At 42.9% G+C, this 25,136-nt stretch overlaps 1 long non-coding RNA gene across 3 annotated transcripts in view; it reads right to left on the reverse strand.

The window, feature by feature from the left end:
• Positions 1-9,691: 9,691 nt before the first annotated feature.
• Positions 9,692-25,136, reverse strand: part of LOC121091702 — an 88,766-nt gene continuing 73,321 nt past the window's right edge. The window contains exons 3-4 of one of the 3 annotated variants that reach the window (XR_005829014.1): positions 14,061-14,198; positions 9,692-11,979 (exon numbers count right to left, since the gene is read on the reverse strand). This is a non-coding gene — a long non-coding RNA (uncharacterized LOC121091702). Of the gene's footprint in view, positions 14,199-25,136 lie in introns of all 3 variants that reach the window. The other 2 variants (XR_005829013.1, XR_005829012.1) reach the window with 2 other exon arrangements.

Below are 25,136 nucleotides of genomic sequence, written 5' to 3' on the forward strand. Positions count from 1 at the left end.
ACAACTTTTATTGTCATACAGTTGAAAAAAATGTTAGACACAGGCTTCAGGCTGCACCAAGCAGAAAAAAGGATTAGCATATCACTAGGATCATCTTACACTGAACCAAATTCTTTTCAGGATGTATAATTAGTGAATACAGTCTCCCCCCCCTTTTTTTTTTTTGAGGGTGTGGGGGGAGCCTATGGATAGGAAAAATTAGCTCAGATCTCTGCATAGAAACAAGAAGAAAGGAAAAGAAAAAGTTCCCTGGTTTCAGGGAGGATTTTATACAGGCTATTTCCTCATCTCAGCCTCCTGCATCATGTTTAAGAAGCTTTTTGCACATTCACAAAATGTGTGGGAGTTGCTTCTTAAGGAAAAACTATTTTATTTTTTTTTTTGTACAAGAGTATGCACAATCAGTTTCCCCAAAGGGGACCAGGAGGAGAAAAATTGTTTTCAGAGCTGGCCCCAGACCTGAGCAGCTGGAGATGGGCAGCATTTCTGTGCCCACTCTCTCTGACAAGGGCTCAGCATAAGATATGATCCTGGAGGATGTATTACTTTTTTCTCCTCCTATGTGCTCCCAGCTCCCTTCTGCCATCTGGGAACCACAGACCTCTCTGTGTACTACAACTGAAAAATGCTGTTTCTCCTAACGCTTGGGTCTGTATGACTCGGTCATAAAACTGGGGCTACTACTGAACTATAATGTATGGTATATGCATTTTTTTAAAACAGGAAAGAGCTGAATGGGAGAATTAATTTTTTAAAATAGTATAGGCCATTTTGTTGATGACAGAAATAGGCATGCACCAAGCAGCAGGACTGTGCGCTTAACATGTTCCTTATACAGAAAGCAGAAGAGCTCCCAAATGTGGCTGATATTGATGAAAACCACATAGCCTTTGCCATTTACCCGGACCGTTAGACTCCCAGAAACTTGGCCCTAAAAATCTTTGATCCAAATTACATTTGCATCACAGTGTGCTTGCAGGATGTGCGTTGCTCTGCCTGGGGTAGAAGTGTGGTTATGCATGAGGTTCAGGGGTGAAGAGGAGGCATTTGACTTGCTGCACCCATGTCAAAGCTCCCACACATGTCCCACTCCATGCTGCCTCCGAAACTCAGCTGCACCTTGCCCTGATAAGATCTGGGTGTTTCCTGCTCCCATCAGAGCAAAATTTGACAGCAGAATTACCCTGGGAAGGAAACAGAGCTTCTTTTTCAGCTCATTGCTGCGTTTAATCACTCCACACATTTGACATCATTGCCTTTTCAAACTGTTCAAACCAATTGTTCCACCAAAGTAGCAATTGGACGTGAATATTCAGGAGCTGCTCTGGGGTGCTCAGTGGTAATTGGTCACATCACTCACATGGTCTGGTTCCCATTCTGATGAGAAGAGGGTAGAAATTTGCTTCACGCGGATACTTAAACACCCACACATAAATATCTCATTTAGCACAACTGGTTGTTGTGGTGGTGTTTGTGGTTTGGTTTTTTTTTTTTTTCCTGGGGGTTACAACAGCTGCTTGAGTGCTTATAATCAGAGGGCACAGAAGGGGAACAAATGAAAGAAGTCAATTAAAAAGGTGAATGCAGACACCAAAAAATGTTTTTCTTCACCCAGTTTGGTCCCCGCTGTTGGCCCTGGTGAGACAGGGCATTTTTGTTGGTTGGCTGTGATGTGATGCAATACACCATGGCCGGTGAAAGGGAGGAGGTTCAGGTGTCGATCCTGACTGCAGCCATACTGACGCTGCCAGGGACCCACAGCTCAGACTGGGAGGTGGTGGTGGCAACCCAGGTGTGAAGTTTAAGAGAGCGAGCATGGTGAATAATGAGTAGCCCTTTGTGTCTGTGTAACTCCTACACCATGGGGCTAAGAGAAAACACTGAAGAGCCAAGAAATATTTGAGGAGGAATTATCTGTATCATTAAGGGAAATTATACCAGCTATTTTAAGACTGGTGGGTCACACCAGTAGAGCAGGCATCTATTGTCCACATGGGGCTCCTTTTGACTTGGTAAGGGATGTCTGCAGAGCAGACCGTGGTGTAAAGCAGCCACGTCAGGTGCTGTGGCTTGTGATATTCTTCATTTCACTCTGGTACACTGAAAAGCAAGTGAAGTGATGAACGCAGGCAACTTGAAAGCTACTGTTTATTTAGAGTGCAAAATAGAAAGCCTAGTGTGATGTCCTTCATTCAAAAAAATTACTCGTGATGGCCATTTTTTATTAGGAAGAAGGAGATAACCCAGGATGCATGGGTGGAGGAATCCCAAGGGTGTTATTTTTAGAGATTGATAAAGGTTCCTGGGTAGCTACTTGCTGAGAAAAAACAGTTCATCTTAATGCAGATGTCCTCCTTCCCTTTCCTTCCAGTAAAACCTAACTGAAGTAGTAGTAGTAGAAAAAGTAAATAAAAATCAGAGAACATTAAGGACAGAACTGCAGATATTGGGATGACTGTAACCTACCTTCTGTCATTTTGCAATTGCACTAAAAATGCAGTTAGCTTGCAAATGACCTAATTTACCCATACCTGGGCTTGGCTCCTTGTAGCACATACTAAAAACATGTTTACACCATTCACCTTGGGGTGGTTCGGTTGGGGCTGGAGCTGTGTCTTGGTGCTACGTCAGCCAGCAGGTGTGTCTCTCTGCAGCTTGCAGGATATATTTTCTGTAAATAAATGCTGTTTATTATGTATTCCATGTGCATTTTGTCATTAGTCTGATACTATGGAGCCGTGCGGACCCAACCTTGATTTATAAAGCTGTTAAAATGTTTGACCTTGTTTAAATAAAAGCCTCAAGGTTAATTACAACAAGCATTCTATATATACTCTCTCTTTTCCGGTCACCCTGATGATTTGTAGGAGGAAAGGGTAATAAATTCTCATCTTTTAAAAGTGGCTGCAGTGCAAAACTGTAAGAGTTTGCTTTTCTGACATTTTCATGTTTTACCACACTTTGATATGTGATATATTGAAGGATGCTGAACTGTCTCTTCGTAGGGAGCACTGGAAATTTGATATTTTTACTTAAAGTATAATAAGAAGCATGTGAGAATGGAAAAAAAAAAAAAGATTGTTGGGAATAAAGAGTTGGAGCTTTGCTCCTGGATAGGATGTATCCATAATGAGGTAAACAAAGACATTGGTTTGTGAGGTTTTTTTCTCATTGCACAGAAAACAAATTTCACAAAATAAAAACCAATTTAAGTTTCTTTTAAAAGAACTGGGAAATATTGAGGAAAGTTAATTGAAGCACATTCAAATTACAATAAACACATACAGGCACAATTATCTTCTTTTGACTAGTGTGTGGCTTAGAGATGTTTTTATCTTTTGTTTATTGCACTATTAAAAATATGGAGAGGCATCAAGAAAGGGTAGATAGCCACCATATGGAATTATATATTTTCCCTATTTATATTTAAATAACTATCCATGAGAAATTATGCACAAATCATGCAATAATTCCCAACTGAAATGACTGTTTAGAAAATAAAAATTCTGAGGGACAATATTCTTTTCATATTAAATTGCCCATTTTCTGTACATCATATATGTTCGTACAATACCAAAAAAACGCTGCATTACAGCCCAATACAATTTGTTCACAATGCTAATGAAGATGGATAGAGGACATTGTAATGTACTGTAGTAATTCATAAGCAGTGTGGGAAAACAAGACAAACAGGCTCAGAAAGCTGGAGCATAATTTTTTGTTCCCATTTTCAGAGTGAATAGTGGTAATTTTAATAACCTGCTGGTCTGACAGATTTAATGATGCTGATTAACTTTTATTGCTTGATTCATGCCATGCTCACATTTGGGGTGAATATTTATGCTTGCAAAGTTTGAGTGGCCGGGTTTAGGCAACTAAAAAGAAGCTCCTAATACCCTGCAGAGAACTTGGCAAGGCTGACAGCCTTGTGCTTGGGATGCCACCCTTTCCCCAAAGAGGTATGCTTTAAGCCTGCACCTCACTTTGCAGCAGAGCCGTCCCCCTTGTTTAGGGACAGAAAGTCCATCTGCCCACCAAAAGGCTCCTGGACCACGCAGGGATATTAACTCTGACTTCACTTGCAGGCAGAAATACGATGTGATGTCTCCGATGGCAAGTTCTGATTAACTGGGGCTAAGCTGTAAACACTGAGATAATTTTCAGTTGTGGTAGAGCCCCAAAGAGAGAATAATTTATCCGCAAAATATCCAGCTTTAATTTATACCTCCCTCAAAACAGAAAACTATGAAATCTTCTGACTTTCTAGAACAGGAGTGAAAACTTCCAAATTAGCTGATGTCCTTATGTGCTCAGAACATGCCAAATTTTGCTTGCCTGTCTGTCTCTCCGATAGTTCCAGTAATTTTAAGTTCTGTAATTCATTTAACATCTCTTACCCAAGTCCTTAGATGAATAGGTTTTAATCAGGCTTCTCTTTTCACATCCTCTAATCAAAGAGAAGAGGTAAAAAGGCAGAAAGCCCCATTCCCCAAAATGAGCCCTTCCTCCTCTTAAGATGCAAAACTACAAGTGTGGGGGTCCCATGAGAGGCATCATTCCACGAGGAGGCTGAAAAGCGCTGTACACCCTGCAAACGGTAAGGTATAAAGATCTGCACATCTGCTTACCTCCATCTAACCACTGTGCACGCCTAACGATGGTCCTGGCCTTGAAGGCACACACCCAACAGACAGCAGCAAACAAAGTAAAAAGTTTCTTCCCATTTCACTGGACTTCAGTTTTTCTCTAAAACCTGATATAATTTTAACGGGGTGTTCAGGCTCCGAGCATGCCTTGCATCAGCTGCCACATACCAACCTGCCTGGCCCTCCATGTGCCCCATCTCGCTGTGCCAGCTGTGCCTCCTCATTTTGGTCAGCCAGACATTGGGGGTCTCCCTCCCACCACAGTCCTGCAGGTACCCTGGGACGCCTCCTCATCAGGACATCCTCATCAGGGTCTTGCAGAATCACGTCTTGCAAACTGATTTACTGTAGGCATTTTGTTTGTGTACGCAAGTGAGTGTGTGTTTGTGTGTACGAGTACATAGAGCGAGGGAGTCCTGCTGTAGGGTTAAGATGGTGATTTATTTATTCATTTTAGAGAAAGCTCTTCCAAGAAATGTTCAGGACTGTCAGAAATAGGCAAAAATATGCACAGAGTTTGATCTGAGTTTTATGGCTTGTTTCTTTTTAAAATTTGATTAAATCCCCTCTTTGATACTGCCCTGTAGATCAAAAGGCTCAATTGTTGCATAAACTTCACTTTGTTTCCAAACGGTGTTTCTGACTGGTATTTTGGGAATTATAAGGACTCTTTAGTATGCGAGGACTAGGGAAAAGATTTTTCAGTCCAGTCAAAAGTGGCCTTCATGGAGTGCTTCTGTCACACCCTTGTGGCAAAATACATCACTGTGGCCTTAGTACTGCTGATAGAGGTGTCTGCTCCACGCTAAACTCTTGCTTTTCATCCTTTCCTTATGCTCCCTACTCTCATTCATCTAATTCATATCCTGGGTCTCCATCTGTTCACATCAGCTTGAATGTGAAGTCAAGGAAAAGCTGGAATTGTAGTTAAACACTTGTGTGAAGGGCTGCAAGGAGGGATAGTGGCACCAGACCAGGAGGTGGGACATATGTTCTCATGTGCCACCAGGCAACACCACATCCAACAACCATCTCCTCACACAGGTGTCGGTATATGGCACCACATTACTGAGAATTATACAGAAGGATCTATGGAAAAATTAATTTCTCATCTCACCCCTACTGCCTGATACTGACATCACATTGAGTTGTTCCCGATTTCCATCTGTAAAAATGCCTCACAGCCTTCTTTCCTCCCACATTTAATTAGCAGTTAGCATCAGTGTCACTGTAACCATGATGGTCTAAAGATATAAATGAAACAAGGTTGGCATGGAGGAATAACACCATTTAATAGGGTGACTGATACCAATTTTCATTTTTTAAAATTGCCATGGACCACTGTAGCATTTATTTTAAGAAATGGTACCTCAAAGGGCAAAAGAATTTGGTCACAAGCCTTCTTATTTCACCCTTTTTAAAAAAATCTATTTTATTTTATTTTTTTTTGTTTAATTTAATTTCTATTCCAACAAAACCCAGAGTTTTTTCTGCTACAGAACTAGTTTACTGGGGAAAACAAATTTTAGTTGAAAACTTTCAGCCAATCTATACCAAAATTGGGGAGAAGAACCGCCAAAATGTTGCCCAGATGTCACCATACTAAAATAACCCGGTGTTTTCATCTGCCCTGAATGGCAATGAATGTCAGAGGTGGAGGAGTGAAATGTGGACAGTCCAGAGTTGTGGCATGACAAAGAGTCCTGCCATGAAGCTGGCTGCAGGCTGGCGCCTAACGCTGCGTTGCTGGCACAGGCGGTTCTCTCCCACTCCATCTCTCTTCTCCTTCCTTCTCTCGCATTCCCTGATAATGCTGATGGAGATCCCTCCTGGCACTGGTGGAGGCAACATAGTTTGGTTGGAGCCTGAACAAGTCCAAGTATGGTATATCTGCATATGCAGCCAAAGAGCATTTTGGTACCTGCTCTGCTCCTCGCTGCTCTCTTCCCCTCCCTGTTCTTTGGTTTCTCCTGAGGAGAATCAGTAGAGAAGAACTCTGCACCAGAAGCCTGGTTTAGCACTTATGGTTTATCTGGGAATGGACCTTCAGTACTAGTGCTGGTTTGCTCAGTCTGTTGCCTTTGGTGATCTTTGAGCCAGGTGTGAAGGGAGATTATTTTGACCCTCAGTCCTTACCATCTCTTCTGGTTTCTCCACTGTTTTCTGGCAAGAGGGCAGGTGAGGACAAATTGGGTGGGAAACGGTGGTGCAGCACCTTCTCCCAACTTCCACCATGGGAAGGGCAACAGCAGAATCCGTAACACATTGCTTTCAGTTCTTTGCAAGATGCACACTCTAGCTCAGCTTGGGAAAAGCATATGAGAGGCAAGAGGTGTTGGCATGGCATTGGCATTGGCATCATGAGTTCTCAGAACTGTATTTTCCAAGCAACTCCAGCTAAAAAGTTGCCCATGTCCTCTTTTGGGTTGCAGCCACATACCATCATTTTGGCTGTGCATCTTTCCCCAGGGGAAGGGGATACGTCTGAGTGCCATTCAGGCAGTGGGGTGCAAAGGGATTCCCCTTGGCACTGCCCAGTAGAGCCTGTAACTGAGAAACACGGTGGGGTGAGCAGCCCAGCGTCCACACACCCCCTCTTCATCCCATCCCTGCCAAAGAGATGCAAGTTTTATGGGGTTTATTTAGCAATTTATTTTATGTAACAATTACCATTTATTTCTCTCCCCCAGGGTAAGTTTTGCCTTTTTGTCTGCGACACTGTTAGGGGAGGACCCGGGTGCAGTATTCCCTGAACTAAAATAAATCCAGGAATCTGCCCTGCGGGGCACGGAGCGTGGCGTTGTCCTGAGCCCTGGCCTCTGAGATGGTCAATACAAATAAATAATACGAAGCCTCGGAATGACTTATTTGTTGGGAGCACACCTGCATAACTCATCCCACAGCTGTAGGGCTGGAAAGGCAAATAAAACAGCTGTAACCCAAGCCTGGAGGGTGCTGGGGACTCAGGGGAGGGAAGCCAGTCTTTCAAATCACTGTAACCCAAGGAAGAAAATCATCAGCCTATATGCCTTTCACAGCATTTGATGACAAAATGGTTTGTGGCTTAGCCATTGTTTAAAGGCCATTCCTCAAATTCCGTGTTTACTGTCAGCAGGGTGAGTTGTGGACTCTGTGACTTTAGCTGTTAATGGGCCTAAACACTTCTGCCAACAGATTAAGCTTTGCTGAAACGTTAAGAAAATTGGCCCAAACAGAGATAGGGAGGACTCTTGTTTAGCTGTTGTTTCATTTGCATGAGAATCATTGTCTGCAGACAATAGCACTTCCATATCGCCCAAAAAGCGGGCAATTGGGTGAAACTCATTCAATTTATGTTAAATGACAGAAATTGTTTGTTTGTTTGTTTCTAGACAGAAAGAAAAATTCTCATTTTAAGCTGGGAGGATGAGTAGATCAGAAGTGAAATCCAACCCCCAAACACCTCCAGTTCATGATGGACTGGGAACTAACAAGTTGGGATGATGCTGAAAGAAAACAAGAATATGAAGTTGTAAGTCTGTTAAAAACAATTACTGTCTGTGGAAGAAAAGGAATAAGTAAAATTAGTCTATTTATGGAAGGCGAAGAACAAGTTCACTTTAAAAAAAGTGAGATGTGTTTTTACTATGACTTGTGCTACTGAATTTCCCAGATGATCGATATTCTCATATTGTTGCCATATAAATGCTGTCCTAACAGGTACTGCTGTCAGCTGAACTCCTCCCAAGTTCAGTGTTCAGAGAAGGGTTAATTTGATGGTCATATGACATATATTCTTTCAATTTCCATCTCCATTGTTAAAAATAATAGCCTGGATCACAAGTATTATTTGAATTATAGCAGCACCTGGAGTCATCAGCCAAGATTGCAACCCCCTTGCAGGAGGCACTGGCCAGGAAAATGGCAGTGTTTCTCCGGTGAGCTCCCACCTCCCATGGGCATGGCCAGCAGAGAAGGAGTGTCATGGGGATGGAGAGTGGCTCCAGGCCACCATCAGAACTGGGACAGAGGGAGGAACGTTTGTGCACTGCCCTAAGCCCAGACACATCTGGGACCAGGCGTGACTGTATGCTCACAGCCAACGTCTACCACTTATTGGTGCAAGGAAGGATGAACCAGCTCAATCAATACCTTAGAGGTTATTTTCTGTCTTTATTGCTGATTAGTGACATGAGATTTAATTCAAACACCATTTGACATTTCCTTGTTTCAGGAGATCCTGCTGTTTTCTTTTATATTTTTTTCCTCTAGACCTAATACTTCTGGCCATCACTGCTATATTGGCAGTTACCTGTGGCTGCTTTAAATGCCACCAGATGAGAGGGGATGTTTACATTTCCCCAATTACATTGTCTTTGAACGGTTCTAAACTTGACTTTGATTATACACGCTAATAACAAGAGAGGTTCCTTTTTTTTTATGAATGTCACTTGCTTGAGTTGAAAAGACATGCTCTTAATACTCGCTTTTCATCTAAATCAAGAAAGCAACACTAAGCAAAAAAGTATTTAACTGTAGCATATAGGATTGTAAAGATGGTAATCAGGGACACTGGTAATTGAAGCTTTTGGGGTAGAACCTTTCTTCTGAATCCTTCAGTCTGTTTAATAGGATAAAATTAGCTTGAGTGGCTTGGTGTTTGAAGAGGTTATGATATAATTGGAGCTGCCTCCTGGGTTTGCTGCTGGACAAGGCGATCAGGTGGAGACATGGGAGGGCATGGGAACCTCTGAAGTACAAGACTCAGCTTCTGCCATACTAATTAGCCTAAATTAGCTATGCCAGTTTTCTGCTTGCTTTTGAATTTCCCTGATAATGCTTTTATCAGGAGTGTAAGAAAAGGAATATGAAAACGCGCACAAAGTTCACTGCAGAATGGCAGAAGTGGTGGCGACTGCCGACGCAAGTCTCAGGCTTATTGCTGCAAGCTTTAAAAAAACAGGGGGAAAAAAAGATCGACTAGCATTAAGAAATAACAAACAGATATCAAGTACAACCCCTAGGGATTTAAAAAGTACTATGGCTTGCGCTCTTGAACACGAAAGTTTACAAAGCATCTGTAAGAAATTTATTATCTTGAGGATTATATACACATTATTTTCAGGACAACCCCCTCCCTCCAAAAGCCATCTCTGCTCTTGAGTGTTTAACCCAAGGTGAAGGAGGTGGTCCTCCTCAAGGCAGAATCAGCTCAGGCATCTCGGTTTGTGCTCCATCATCTGCAAGGCCCAAGGGAGGCTATTTGTATTTTGTTAACTGCTGCCGTTTTTTAATTTTCACTTCCAACCCCAATTAATCAACTTTAACCATGCAAAGAGATTTGCAGTGCATTCAGTATAGCTTGCACAAAGCTATTTCAATTGAAAATGTGCAAAGAAGAAAGAAAAAAAGGAGGGGGTTCTGTTTTTCTTTCTATCCTGGAAAGGATGTCTTCTGTTGCCAGTGGATGAAGCAAGTCAGGAGAGGACTCCGGCTTTCAAAAGCATTTTAGGATGCATTTCCACAGGTAAAGACAGCTCCATCCCTGAGGAAGGCTTGAGGCCATGGGGAGATACAGATGTTTCCTTCCCAAGTAGTACCAGCCTTGGTTTGGAGAGAGCTATTTGGGGCCAGAATTGTTCATGCCTCTAATTGCACATATGGCCATTAAGACACTGCAGGAACAAGCCCCCCACACCAGTGTTCTGCTCTACTAATCGCCATCAGGGTCCACTGGCTCCAGGAGGCCTCCAGCCACTGGATGAGAGGGTAGAATCAGGTCCTGGGAGATCTGCTGGACGAGCTCAGAGGATTTCATGGCCCAGGAGCCATCAGGCAGGAGTATTCTTGTATTTCCCACCAGTCCTTCTTCCACCCAATGCCCTTGATGTCTCCCCATCAGGCTGTCCCAGGAATGTTTTGCAAAGACTTGTGTGACATTAGGAGAGGATCTCAACCTCATTCAAAGAGCAGAGTTGTCAAGACTCACTGAACCTTTGGCCTGGACATGGTTTTCCACCATGTGTCCTGGATCACATCACAGGTTGTTAATTAGACTTGCATCAACTCCATACTTAGAGCCGTGATGGAGACGGTAATGAGGCAGTGAGCTAATCTGAAGGACCATGATGAACAGGGTTGATGTGCTCCAGAGGACAGTTTCTAGTAAGACTGGACTTGTTCAGACACTTCCTATATCTCAGCACAAGAAGACCGACCTGAGGGCACTGCACTGTTACTATCCACCACTGTCCACTTTCCATGGCATATCGATAGCGATATCAGGGTTTTAAAACTCTGCTAAGCCATTTTATTGTATTTTACCTTCTTCTTTATGGAGGCATAGGTAACTGGCTGAGCTCACATGTCTAGCAATTGCTTGAGAACAAGTTCAGAAGGACCTCAGAAAATTACTTTGCTTCAGTCCCCTTTGTTCCCATGTACAGGGGAAATGCTCTTGGGGTTCTCTCTTAGCTGGGGGAACCTGGTCCTTAATGAAAAATACAGTTCACATTCTGTTTTTTAGGGCAATGAATCATTCAGGGAAAGAGACTGAGTCTTGACTTGTCCTCTTCAGACTCCCTCACTCCCACAACACTTGTCCTGGCTTTTTATCAGGTGCAAACACCTGAGTCCTGTAAGCCCTTCAGCATTGGCACACACGCTTTATATGTTCACTCGAGTGCCTGCACACAGACAAGTGTTCGAACAGCTCCATCTCCCATCCCGGTGGGCCCCAAGGCACAACACAGGGTAATACCTGTTCTGCTCCTCCATGTGCTATACTGGGAACTGGTGCCTGAAAACGCTTCTTCGCAGGAACAGCACTACTCCTGTGACCAAGTCCTCTCAGCACAGATCTTGCAGAATTGGATTTATATCAGTCCACTCAGTCTCTTTACATTCACAGGGTTTTCTTCTGCATGTCTTATCGGCTCCTCCAACTACAAAATAGATACAGTGGAATTGTTTTCAAACACCTCTATCCAAAACCTGGATTTTGAAGCTTGCTGCTCCAAACTCTGCAAGGGAAGCATTCTCTTCTTGAAAGGTATTACACCCAGATTAGAGCTTTGAGTGCTGAAGGGAGTCATTTTTAATTAGAGAAATAAGAACCAGGAACTCTGTGGTTTTTTTCTGTCAGACTTTCCTCTTTGGAGCACTATCCTCGTTTGGTAGAAATATTTCACTGGTAGGAACCATGAGGCAAACTCCTGAATGACAGCTGAAGAAGGGACCTCAAGCTGTTGTCCTTGAAACCAGTGATGACTTTGCCCTCACAGGGAAAACACAGGGCACAGCATCCAGCATAGCACAACTCCAGACATTTTTATTCTGCAGCCAGCTGTGGTTCCTGTTCAGAAAAGGCAGATCATTCCCTGGAGGAGATGTGCAGCATATAAAAAAACTTATACAGAGTAAAGGCTAGACCAAAGCCCCATCAGAGCCAGTCTGAAGCCTCTCAGGGGTCCCAGTGAAGTGGGAGTCAACCATCAGTGGCCAGACGGACCACACTAGTGTCTGCTGCAAATCTAGGAAAAATGTGGTTGAGCACAATTCAGGTCTGACCCAGCCTTGCACCTATTTGAACACAGCAGGCTTTTGATCGATCTATGGCACAAAAAGGTTTGTCCCTTCAGCCCTTCTTTGCTCTTGCTCCTATACCCAGGAGAGGGAGGAGCTTTTCAGGAGAGCACCCCTTCTGTGTTGGCAGTGTCTCCAGCTCCTGTAACAACACAGAACCATTTCTCTTGTCCTTTCAATGACTCCTGCAAACCAGATTAGCTTCTGTTCAGACCGCATGACACATGACAAAGCAATAGTCATTTCAGCAGCTTTTGTTTATGCTTAACCTGAACCCAAATCACCCCACAGACCTGCCTGATGTCTCATCTACAAGCAGCATATGCACTTTTGCCTGGGATGTTCCAGGAGCGTGATGATGTGAAGTCAGGACTTTTTCTTATTGGTAGGGAGTGTTTGAACCCGTCCTGAAGGCTAGACCATAGCTGCAGAATGGCAGCAGAGGTGGGGCTCTGTGCAACAGGCACAGCAGCTTCCCCTGCTCCCGGCAAGACAGCTGGAAGAGATGCCCCCCAGGCCACCCTTCTCCCTTCCCTCCAAAACCCACAAGGCAAAGCCATATGAAACTGGTTTCCATCTTCCACAAGGTGTTTTCTGACTTGTGTCCCCGTTGCTCGGTGTCATCGCACCCAAGACCTTTGGGAGACGGAGGTGATGCATGACCCTGCTGCAGATTGCTTCCTGCTCCCTTCCAGGGGCAAGAGGTTCCAAGCATAGCACACTGAACCTGTTGGGTGGGGTGGGGGGAAATCCCCTCTGCTTAAACCAATTCCCCCCAAGCCTCTGAGGAGAAGTAAACCACAGCAGTCTCAAAGCGTGTGCAGCATTCAAGAAGCTTTCAGCTCTGCATAGCACAAGGGAGGGCTGTCTCAGCGAGAGCCAGCAATGAGAGTGTCTCTTTGGCTCCATCAGGCAATACGGCAAACAAGTCATGTCTCTTAGAAGAGGAAAAATCTATTTTAGAGCGCTCTCTTTTTCTGTGTGGGTGCTTATCTCTGGTCACTGCTGTTCACCATGTAGAGAAGTCTCTGTGGCATGCATTTCTAAGAGGGCAAACTGTCTAAAATTAGCTGTTAGTTTAAAATAAGAGACTGTGCAGTTCTCCAGGGAGGGGCATTCATCCTCCAAAGAAAACTGTCAAGGATTGTTCAGGATTACTCTCCAGCTGTTCAGAACTGCTGCATCCTTTTAAATTATAATGTCAACATGTCGCAAATAATATGGAATGACAATGTCTAATTTCTGTCCTGTGAGGAATGAAAAGGAAGGAAAATTGCTAGCATACTAGATACATACCAGATTTAAGAGACCAGGTAACCTTTCTACATGGCTGTAGGAGAATAATTAGTCAAAACATTAATGAAAATGTAATTTTCTAGCTCGCCTCTGAAATCTAGAGGCTTTGCATTATGAATTCCAGGCTAATGCTCTCCAGAATAGATTGTGTTATCTCTGGGGCCAAGGGATGTAGCAACTTCTCCACGGATTAGATCCTTTATGTTGAGTAGCTGGTGTTTTTTCCCAAAAAACATTTGTTACCAACATTACTGGCTTTGAGGAAGGAATTTCAAAGTCAAATTGCATGAGTGTGTAAGAGGCCAGACCAGCGTCATAGTTACTGCTGACTTAACACCCATGGGCAGCCCACAGTGAGTTTATCCACCCCCCAAAAAAAGACTGAAATAGCCAACTTGACTACATGGGCATACGAGTGGAAGCCATGAGGTTGTAGCTGTTCGTAGGCGACCACGTACATGCATATCCCAATCAAATTTTAGAGTAGATTATCAAGAGGAGGGATTTTTTTGACAGATAAAGGTTATTTGTTATTTGAGGTAGTTGTAGCTCTACTTTGGGTTGTGAGGTAGCAGTGAGTTTCTGGGACTCAGCTGATGAACAGTAACTCAGGAAGTTCTGGTAATGTGATCACTTCAATCAGATGCTCACATCCAGAGGTTAAATATTCTCATAAGCTCTCAGGGTGGCTGCCTAAAAAATATAAACAACACATTATGAACAAGAAGTGTCCCAAGGTATAGATTTTAATGCTCAGATTCCATGCAGCTCTGTATATTTTTCACATTAAGTTAAAGAAGTAAATGAAACAGAAAAAATCCAACATGTTTTACATTCTCTTGCAACAGGAAACTATTTTGATAAAACCTACAAATGATCCATACTGATATTAACTTCTTTTTTTTTTGTAAACTTAATTTGAATTTAGAAAATCTCTAAATGATAATTGAATCACAAGTCTGGATTAGGATTCTAGCAGCAACACTTGACTTGGTCAAAATCACTGTTATGAAGAGATGCAATTTTTACACAGTACTTCACATTGATTAAGTAATGTGCGAAAATGGAAAAAAAGCATTCGAATCTTAATCATAGTAATTTCCATGAAATAAAAGTCTCTGTCAAGGGACTGCACAGTATAATAACTCCTGGGTGTTTTGGTTGCATCAGTGAGCAAAGAAGTTGTGTGCATTTTTTTTTATCCTGATATGCAAGAATTTCCTCTATTTTTAGTGTACCTTTGATTATATGAGAATTTAGAAATATGACATTGTAGTTAGTGAGACTGTGAGACAAACAGGCATTTTAAGAGAAGCCAGAGTTCACAGAAGATTGACAATATATATACCTGAATTAAGTACAGAACTATGAACCAGTATGTTGTAAACATGGAAACTCAGTTTGAAGCTAATTAAGGTTCATTTGGTTTTGACCTTCATCAAACAATAGCACTAAAGCAGAAAAGCAGATGCATTTTGGATAGTACTGAACTGAAGAACCTTATCTGGAGCCCAGTGGAGTCAACAGAAACCTTCTTGCTGACTTCAGTCAATCAAGCCTTGGAAACACTTGTGTTTGTTTACACAAATTGGTCTGAGGTCGAAAGGGTTTTTAGATGCAGTCCCTGCTCCATTGCATGCACACATCAATGATGCTAAAAGCCGTGGTGGTGTCACTGTTATCTGTCACTGAAGCAGACCCAGGAGCTCAGGCGCATTTTTCTGGGCCAGCATGACCATTGTGCAACCTGGTTTATTTTAAAGAGTTGCTATTTCAAAAATCAATGGGCATCAGCTGCTAATTACAGAAAATCTATGTCTTGTCCCTTCAGCAGGTTTTGCATTTTTCCCACTTGCCATGCTACCTTCACTACGGGTTGACAGCAGGGCTCCATAGCAATAAGCCATGGCCACCCCCATCCCCCTTTTGCATCTGTTCCAGCTTCCTCCAGGGTGGGCTTTGCCATGTGAAGTTTCTGGTGAATTGCCTTTACCACACCACACCCGGATCCCCCCACTGACCTTGAAATTAACTTGATGCTGTATTTTCTGAGAATGTAAGAATACAGAGGCAAGCTTTCTTTGGATATTTATAACACTTCTTGTGTGGAAGCACATTTGTCCCAGAAATGTGATTTTGTGGAAGGGAGGCATCTGTTTTGAATGAGTATCTGAGAGCCGTGATCCCCTTCTCCATCTTCCAATGGACATGAAGTAGGATAGGGACTCCTAGACATTTGTGAACAGTCAGAATAACTGACCGTTTTACCTCCCTTAGAGGGCAGCAATCGGTCTGAATGCTCCTGGGCAAGGAACTGAGTTTCCTAGGCATGAATTTTTGCCATTCCCTCTTTCATTTCTGCAAGATGTGCTTATAATGGAGGACAGATTCAAAGACCCCTTTGGAGGAGGACCCTTTTTTTGAGGCACGCTGTGTTAAATCCATTGAGACCTGCAGAAGCTGCCATGATATCACTGCACTGTATCAGGAGGGATATTAAGTTATCCCCAGCCACAATATCATTTGGATAATTGCTTGTTGCAGGAGATCGAAGCAGGTACAGGAGGGGAGAAAAAGTGTTGAACAACTAAGCTTGGAAAGGAAACACAGGTTGAAGTTTATCTCTTGTTGCTGAAGCTGTCAGTAAAGCTAGGCGCAAGAGGGGTGTTTGTTTGGGATTTATTCTGGGGGAGAAAGCCCCTGCTGTCTTCAGAGTGAGATGAGATCAAGTTCTGCTTGCAATACCTTTTACATGTTGTAGTTGCAGGCCAGGAGATTTTTTCACATCAAAATAAAGGAATGGATGGGCCTGCACTTATAAGAGAGTTGGCATTCCTACAACAAGCGTGTAGGTTGATAAGGATTTTCTTTATTCTTTTCAAAAATAACCTTTCCTGTGAAATGCAAGCTCAAGAACGTTATCGGTTACATAGAGAAATCACATGAAAGGCTGTATTACAATAATGAAGAAAAGAGATTCTGAGACGAGAGCAGCAGCAAAGGTATTCAATGCCTCCTTGGTTTGAGCTGCTCCTTCACCACACAACTGATCTTTTCAAACCTTGGGTTTTGGCAAAATCCTACTTGAAGGGGAAAGTTAGTGCACACAAACCATCCTCCAGGCACGATGCTGGGATCCCATCTTGCTTCCCCCGGGGAATATCAAATGGGGGGGGGGGGGGGGGGGGGCGGGGAGGAGGGATTCTTAATGTGTGAGAGATGTGGTATATTAGTGAAAGTATCTCCATGTACAAGCTGAAGGGAACGGTAATATGCTGTCCCGTGTTTCTCCTAATTTGAGGATGTGCCCCATATCAGATGATACTAAAGGGGCAGCAATAGCTATCGTCCCATCCCTAGCCCTGCAAAACCACCCCTGGCATTTTACTGAAGGCAAGTCAAACCTACCACTACTCGTAAAACAGCCTACAGAAAAGGGAAGAAGGAATTCATAAGAAATAATCCTATTAATTAATGCCCAAATCCTGGTCCCTGTGCACAGCCTGCAGAAACGCTATGCGTGCAAGGGAGCGAACAGCAGAAGGGAAAGAAACACAACCCTCCTCCTTGGCCGGAGCAGCATTCCTGCTTCCCGAGCTGCAGGCTCTGCTCTGCCTGGTGTATCCCCAGCTGCTCCCACCAAGTGCCACCCAGCACAGAGCTTCATGGCCAACTCCAGGTTGTCCATGCAGGAACGTTGCCAGGAGCCCACAAGAAACTGTGATGAGAAAATAGTGCTTTCTTTTCCCAAAGTAGTGATGAATTTTGAGTGTCCTTAGAGAGAGGGGCAGCTGCAGTCCATACTCTCCCACTCTCATATTCTCATTTTGCATTAAGAACAGTGCTGAACTGACGGGACTGCTGAGCAGAGTGTCCAAGGACCTCGTGGGTGGCTTTTAAGATCAGATTAGACAAAAATCTGTCAGGAGTAGTAAGCTAGCCCTAATCTTGCCTTAAGGCAGAGGATGGGTGAGGTGCCTTCATGAAACCCTCCTGGCCCTACATCCCAGTGTCCCCTGACTTTGAGCACTGAGATCCTTTCATGACAAACAGAGGAAGTTACTATAAAGAAGAGCCTGTGGTTATTGCTTCAATGACCCTTAAGACTGCTGCTAAGACTTATGTCTTCTTTGGACATATTTCAAGGGATGGTCCATATGCCTAGTAAGGAACTATGGACCACAAAATGCTTGTATGCCTGAGATACTCTGATTACCAGAGGACATTGGGTGTGCCTGGAGTAGGAACAGTTCTGGTTTTGCAATACCCAGTTAGACTCCTAGGGGCAACAGGTCCAGCAGAAATATATCAAACTGGCTAGGACTCACTCTACAACTGCTCCCCAAAACCTGAAGAGTGGGGAAAGCTTTCTAAGTGTAGAGTCCTCTGCTTTGAAAATGGTATCTCCTGGTGGGTCTTCAAAAGTCACCTCCAACCCCAGGTACAAGTCTTGTTTCCAAAAACAATGCTGACCCATGTCTTCTCCCTCCATGACTTGCAATTTTAAAATCTGCAGCCCAGTTTCAATAGAACTGATGGAGGGGCAAAAGATCTCAAAGACACTCAATTCCTATAAATGTTGTGGAATTTGCCAACTGGAAATGTCTGTGCTGAGCTCATGGGGAACACAAAAGGAAGGTTCAGCACAGAATGTGCGTGAGGAAGGGGCTGGGGACTTGGGGCAGCAATCTGTAGGAATCCCAATTTCATTAGTTCCCAGGCTGGGAAAAGAGTTTCTTTGAATGGTTTTCCTTTAATTGCAGAGGATTTCCACAAGTCCTAATCTGTTGGCAGCTCAGAGCATGATCTTTAACCATCAGGAACCATTCCCATGCAAGGAAAATTGTGCTCTTTAGATCCCAACTCTGCAATGCTGCCCTGTTAAGGAAATATGTTAAGTACAGCAATAAGCAATGTTGGTAATAAATAAATTACCCAGAGAATTTAAAGTCAGAGTGGCTACAAAACAGGAGAAATTTAGCTTCCCTGTGCATAAATGTAAACATGCTGTGAGAGCAGCTGCCCTTGCACAGACATACACATGGGGAACAATACTTGCCCATGGCATAAAAAGCAGCAAATGCAGACAGTGCCAGGTAATATTTGGCTTCCCAGCATATATTTCGGAGGGCTGCACTTTGCATTCATAGGAGCCATCTTTCTTTTTGTCCTCCCTTTTCTGTTCTTCTTAATCCACAGATTCCTGCCTTTGTTAAACCAGGAATCTGAAGCAGATCTCCAGAGAATTGCTTGAGTCTTGGATCCTCAAGCAAATTCAAGCTGTAGTATGCCACAAGGGCAGGTTATGCCTACAAAGTTTTTAGAAGCATGCCTTCTAACCCTGTTTAAGCAGCTCTGGTTTTAAGTGATGCAGCTACTGGTATTAAGATATTCTGAACCATCATTAGCTCTATTTACTGAGCCTTTAGATGTGTGAATCACTGCAAACATCTGGAATGAACAGGTGGAATTCAACCGCACTTAGTGTACTTTTCTATTTTAATGGTGTTTGGCTTCTCTTTTAATTGAACACCGATTCTTCCTGGAGACCCAAATGTTACTACAGGCATGTATGAATTTAATTTAATTGGCAATGAGTTAAAAATTATTATTTCACAGGAATTTTTGATGTTAACTAATGAGGTATCGTATTCCGTACATATTCCTGCCATTCCAGCCTGCTTCCTGAAGGAAGCACAGGCTCTGCAGTTGCATCGTCTGTCTGGCAGATTGCCCTAGAAAATTTTGACCTTGTTGGTGAGCAGACTGGGGCCAGGGTGCCATGGAGCAAGACGGCGGTGGGCTGGTGGGAGATGCATACTTGCAGGGTGCTTGCTGCTGAGCTGGGGTGCAAGCCCAAGCACCTTGTGTCAGTGCCTGGCATGCATAGTCAGCCACGTCAACAAACCAGGCTCTGGACATAGGAATCTCATCTGAGTGACTGACCCAGTCCAGCTCCACAACAGGGTTTTCCGGTCAGAGGAGACCTCTGGTTTTGTAGCTCTTTCACCTGGTACAAAATGTTGAGCTCTTGGCAGGGCCTGGAGCCTGATGTTTATCCCAAGATGAAAGCCCTGGTCCTGTGTCTGTTGTTCCTTCTTCACTTGACTTCACCTCAGTGAGGAAGAGGACTGATTCCCTGCTCCATGCTGGAGCAAGCATGTCCAAGCTGTTGTCTCTTTCATCATCACTCCATAGCTAGAGCATAGCACTTCTGGACCCGACCACATTCAGGCAAGTCAGCAATGAGAAGAGAAATATTATTTTTAACTTAAACTGGAAAACAGCAGCAATCTTCAGTCTCTTTGGTGTGAATTATTCAAGCTGCCTCCTGCCTTTTGAGGCATGTTCTCCAAGCACCTATAGCAATGCTGCAGGAACAGGAGTTGTCTTATTTATACCACTCACCTTTGCTGATTTTTTTGAGATATGCCAGTCTTCAAAATACTGTCTCAGATACATTCGTTTTTACCACTTGTAATTGTTTTCTTTTTTCGTCATAACTAGCAAAACATCTGAAATCAAGAAAATTACCAGTGTCCACACACATGTAATGACTATTCCCCACCACCACCTTTTCCCCATGTACAGGCAACATTGGGCTACTCAACACTAACCAATAAATGTGTACAATGGCCAAAACCTATTTCTGAAGGCAGACTTTGGACAGGAAGAAGGAGGAGGAATGCAGCTATTGCACCAGTGTTTTGTAATATCCCTCCTGTAAAATTATGGTTAAATGTGTAGCACATATGATGAAGCCGTTGGGAGGGTGCTGCCCATCATGCTGACGGGATGTCATACATGATCTCTGGGAATCCTTTTCCCCTTCTTGCAAAGTGTGCCTGCTAATATTGACACACACACACCCTGAGGTGCTGCGATGCCTGATAAATTCATCTTTGTAAGTTATCTTCAGGAGATATACAAAATATTAATTGCTGGTGTGATAACAAGACGTTCAGATGCAAGGGGAAAAGCGCAAATCTCTGCACCTGTTTGCTTAGTTGGATTTCCACGTTCAGTGAAAATCACCCATATGCTCTGGAGAAAGCACAAGTTTTCTCACTACAGATAACTCGCTCCAGTCATTTTTGACATTTCAAGGAAACAATTATTTCTCATTACTATTTCTTATTGATTTTATTTTTCATTAAATTGCAAGGTTTGCCATAAACTGTGAGTTTATTTATTTTGTGATGATAGATTCTTAAAATGGGTTGTGTCCTTCCAGCATCACTTTTCTTTTTCCACCCCTGCATACCTAGTTCAGTTACTATTTCTTGCATCAAGGTAATACCAGCCCTGGTTCACAGTTCAAGTTTGCTCCTCATTTCACCCAAAGGACTGGATTGTAATGCCTCACATGGTGGTACCAAAATAATTCATTGGTGGTCTTCAGAGGTGGGTCCTGCTCAGGTTCTCCTTGACCTCCTCAGCCTAAAGCATCTCTCACATCTAGTGAATATTGAATTATTCATACAAAATAAACGGCACTTCTCAGCTGGGTTGGGAGAGCTCTGCCTCCAAGGTAGCAGTTCAGCAATCAGCACGCTGAGCTGCTTGGAGAGACACAGACTTGTGTCTTTCTGCTGCCTGAATCCAGCTGGGTATTTAAGCCTGCCCCTTCCTTAGCTGTAACTGAGGGATGCCTGTCTCATGATTAACTTCTGAAGGTCTCAGTTTCTCTCTGGAGCAAAACAGCAAAACCATTACATACACCAAAACATTAAAAAAAAAAATTAAAATGTGAAAGAAAGGTCTGGAGCCTGACTTTACTGTGCTGAATATGGTACAAACATGGCGTGAGATGACAGTCGCGGTGCGGAAGAGTTTGAGTTCTAAAGAATTTCTCTAAACAGAAAGTGCTTGTTTGACTGCCAGGCTGATCGGAGCGGGCTGGGCTGGGCTGTGGGTCCCTCCTTTCCCACGCTGCAATCACACCGGGGCCCCACCAACATCCACACCTGCTCCCGCACACATCAGTACTTCCCAAGCAACCTGGCCGGGGCGGTATTTTGGTGTTTGCACAAAAAAGGTGAGCAATTACTAAGCCACACCTCCACAACTTCTCATGCCTCTAAAGTTTCTAAAACTCTGAGTATCAGGTTCCTGAAATCGCTGCTGCCCAGGAGGGAAGTGTTGCCCAGGCTGGGGGGCTTTCTCCCAGGCTGGCAGAGTTGGGCTGCTCTACACTATACACTACTTTTGGACTATCATATTATTCATACTTCTTTTCCTTCTAGCCTAGCTTTTAAAGAATATTTCTGGTTTAAAGAATATCTTTGGGTTTAGGGGTATTAACTAGGTGCTTTTTGCCTGCCCTTTCAGTGCAATGCCATGTCAGGGCTTGCTTGCTGGCTTTTATTTCTTTTTACCCATGTTTTCATGCAAACACACCCTTTCCTAGTAATAGGACTTGGCATCTGGTTTTCCATCTCTCTGAACCCAGCAGTGTTGCTGCTCCAAGACTCAGCTGCTTGGAAACATATAGACAGCAAACATTTACATTCAGCATGTCTAACATCATCTGGGACTTAAACCCAGAACGTTGGTGATGCATAGAGATAGATATTTAGTCACATCAAAGCTATTTGCTAATTGCAGACACTTCATTCTTGTTTAATGTTTCATGTGCAAGATTAGTTGGTTGATTTAATTGGTTCAACAAAACTTATGTTTTAAGGCAAAACACTAGTTAAGACATAATGTATTCCCTTATGGAAAAATCCCATAAAACTGAATACATCAGAAGTCAGTTTTTGCTTTGTAATTTTGTTTTTGATTCCATAGCCAGTCTGCCTACAGAATTGCACAGAAAACTACACTCTCCTGTTGGAAAGTCTATCATTTAATAGCAATCCAGCAAAGTATTAAATCGTGTAGGATTGTTATAGATGCAAAAAGCATAGAGTAGGGCTATAATTGTCTTCTACAGTCTGTTTTAGTTGGGTTTGTAATATATGAATGTGTTTGTAATAGAAATTGATACAGAAAAGGAATAAAAAGGGATGTCAGGGCAAAATGCATATAGTTCTTATCTATATATGTCCAGGACTGCATATCTACATGAATATATAGAATTTATGTGCAAATATATCCATTCAAACATGTCTCTGTGCAACACACATCTAACATAAACATGTACACTATGCGTGTACATGTGTATTCCTATATTTATATTTACATACAACCTAAAACCTGCTAGTACAGTACAGACTGCACAGGACATTGATCAGACATCTCGCAGTGCCTCAGTACTTCACCAGAAAAGAGCCCAAATCTTTGCCAAGGTTTCCAGCAGCAGCAGAGCAGCGCTGCCCAACACACCTCCAGGGAGGAGCCGAATTGCAGATCCTGGTTCCACGTGACAGAGGATGGGCAATTTGACCCCAGCACAGGAGTCAACCATGAGCACTGAAACCCACAGCTTAACTGCCCTAAAATGTTTGGAGATGTCCATTATGAATTTTTTCCAGAAAAGCTTTGAGAGGTTTTGAACTCAGTTTGCTGCTAAAGGCACATTTTTGAAGCCCAAACCCTCTGTATGTTTGCATGTCTATATATGAATATTAAAACGTTGAGTACATGGACCACCAAAAGTTTGTTTAGCTTGAAGTTAGGGATTTGTTTTGCTTAGAATTTAGTCTCTTGATATTTGGCTGATCTCTTTGTACTGGCTTTTATCTTAATTGCTTTTTAAACTATAATTATGGTGCCACATCCACATGGCTATAACACCACTGTAGTTTAAGTTGAGCATGTTTATATTACAACTTCTATTTTTAAGAGTGTTTTTTTCAATTCAGATATAAAATTTACATACTGCAGCCATGAAACTTAGTAAATAAAGTCTAAGTCAGGGAGAAAATCCTTTTTTACAATATTTGAGAAAATAAAATAGTTTGCTGAATATTAAATTAGAGGCAAAAAATAATTAAATTAGTTCTCTCCCATTCTGCAATTACAAGAGAGGAAATATGCTCCATTTTAATACCCATCTGAAATTTTGCATGCCATTACCCCATAAATAGAGACTCATGCATACAAGCACTTTAATGTGTATATACTAAAGCCATGTTGACACTGCAGACTATCATTACTCCTTAAGGAAATGACATAGGCTTTCCTTTCTTATTTGAACCAGCTGTAAATTTATAAATTTTTCAGCCGGTTAGTTTTAATAAGGTATTGCTCAGTTATTCGCATTTAAACCGTTCTCTAAATACCTATTTGAAGACTAAACCACATCAATCAATTAGGCCAGTAACACAGCCCAGCTTTTAAACAGTCCACATAGGGCTGTTAGCATGGTGTCCTACCAACCCTATTCCCCCTCCCTGCAGAAACATTTCTTCTTTTTCTTCATCGGAGACTAACATTTTAGGGAAAGAAAAATGCAAGCCACTCTTTTGTAGCATCCCTTTCTCCACGCAAACACAGGCAAATAACATTAGGACTATGACCGGCGTGGATGAAAGAGGGAGACAGCGCATTTCACCTGCCCGCTTCATCCTCTGTTATTAATCCCGCTGGTGCATATGCCATACAATTTCTGCAGAAGTCCGGGGTAAATTGAGGTTTAGCCATCTATAGGGCTTGGGGGTGGGGGGTGGGGTTCTTACCACCTTACCATGTGAGTATAATGGTATATTATGCAAAACATTGTACAGCATCAGACCTGGCGTTGAGTAGATCCTCTACATACGAGCACACAATATTGCATTTCCATGGGTGAGTGTGCTCCTGCCGCAATGTTATTGAAAAAGGGAGAGCTGTTGGGCTCGTGTCATGTTAGGGGCCAGATCAGTTTTGAGCAAACAAAAGCTGTTCTTATTCTCAGTTTTCCCACTGCACTAATTTAAGGTCATTCTATGAGGTCCAAATGTTACAGACGAACTCCCTGGTAAAGCTTTTATTATTTTTTTTTTTTAAAACCATGTAAAAAAAGGAATGACAACAAATATTGCAGAATGCAAAAAGGAATGGGAAAACTCTTGTTGCGCACAATCTATTCAGGGTGAGATGAGAGAAAATATAGCACTGTTCTGTTTTCCTTCCATCAGAAAATTACTCTGAGCAGCTATTACTCCCCCAGCCGTCATTTTCTCTTCCTTTTCTGTGTAAATAATGTGACTTTCTGGAAAGGGAAAAGGTGCCCTTCCTGGAAACACAGCTCTCGGCGAAGTGAAAACCTCCCATCACGACCCCCCCATCGCTGGAGACACTTTCCCCAGCTCCTCACGCTGCCGAAACAGCAGATGACGAAGACCTGAAACCTTCACCAACAATGTATTTCTCGAGATCGCTGTCGCTCCGTAACTCTCCCAGCCATTTCCAGCTCCGCGATATTCCCCCTCCTCAGCACCTCTTTTGTGCTCCATTCAAGGTTTTTCTGAAGTGAGACAATCTTTCCCATTTTTTTGTCTTCTGTCTGCATCAAAGTTAGGACTTTGTTAGGGATTCTTGCTATCGGCATCTGTTACCTCTTTTTCTCAGGGGCTAAGGAGGAGGCTGCTGTATGGCTGAAAAAGGCTCTCATTCAGCCTGCAATTGCTTCTCTTTGCTTTCCTGTCACACTGTCAACCTCAATCAGAAGGCAATGAAAGTGATACAGAAGCAAAGCTTTGC

The sequence above is a fragment of the Falco naumanni genome, chromosome 7, assembly GCF_017639655.2.
Source record: "Falco naumanni isolate bFalNau1 chromosome 7, bFalNau1.pat, whole genome shotgun sequence".
NCBI lineage: Eukaryota > Metazoa > Chordata > Aves > Falconiformes > Falconidae > Falco > Falco naumanni.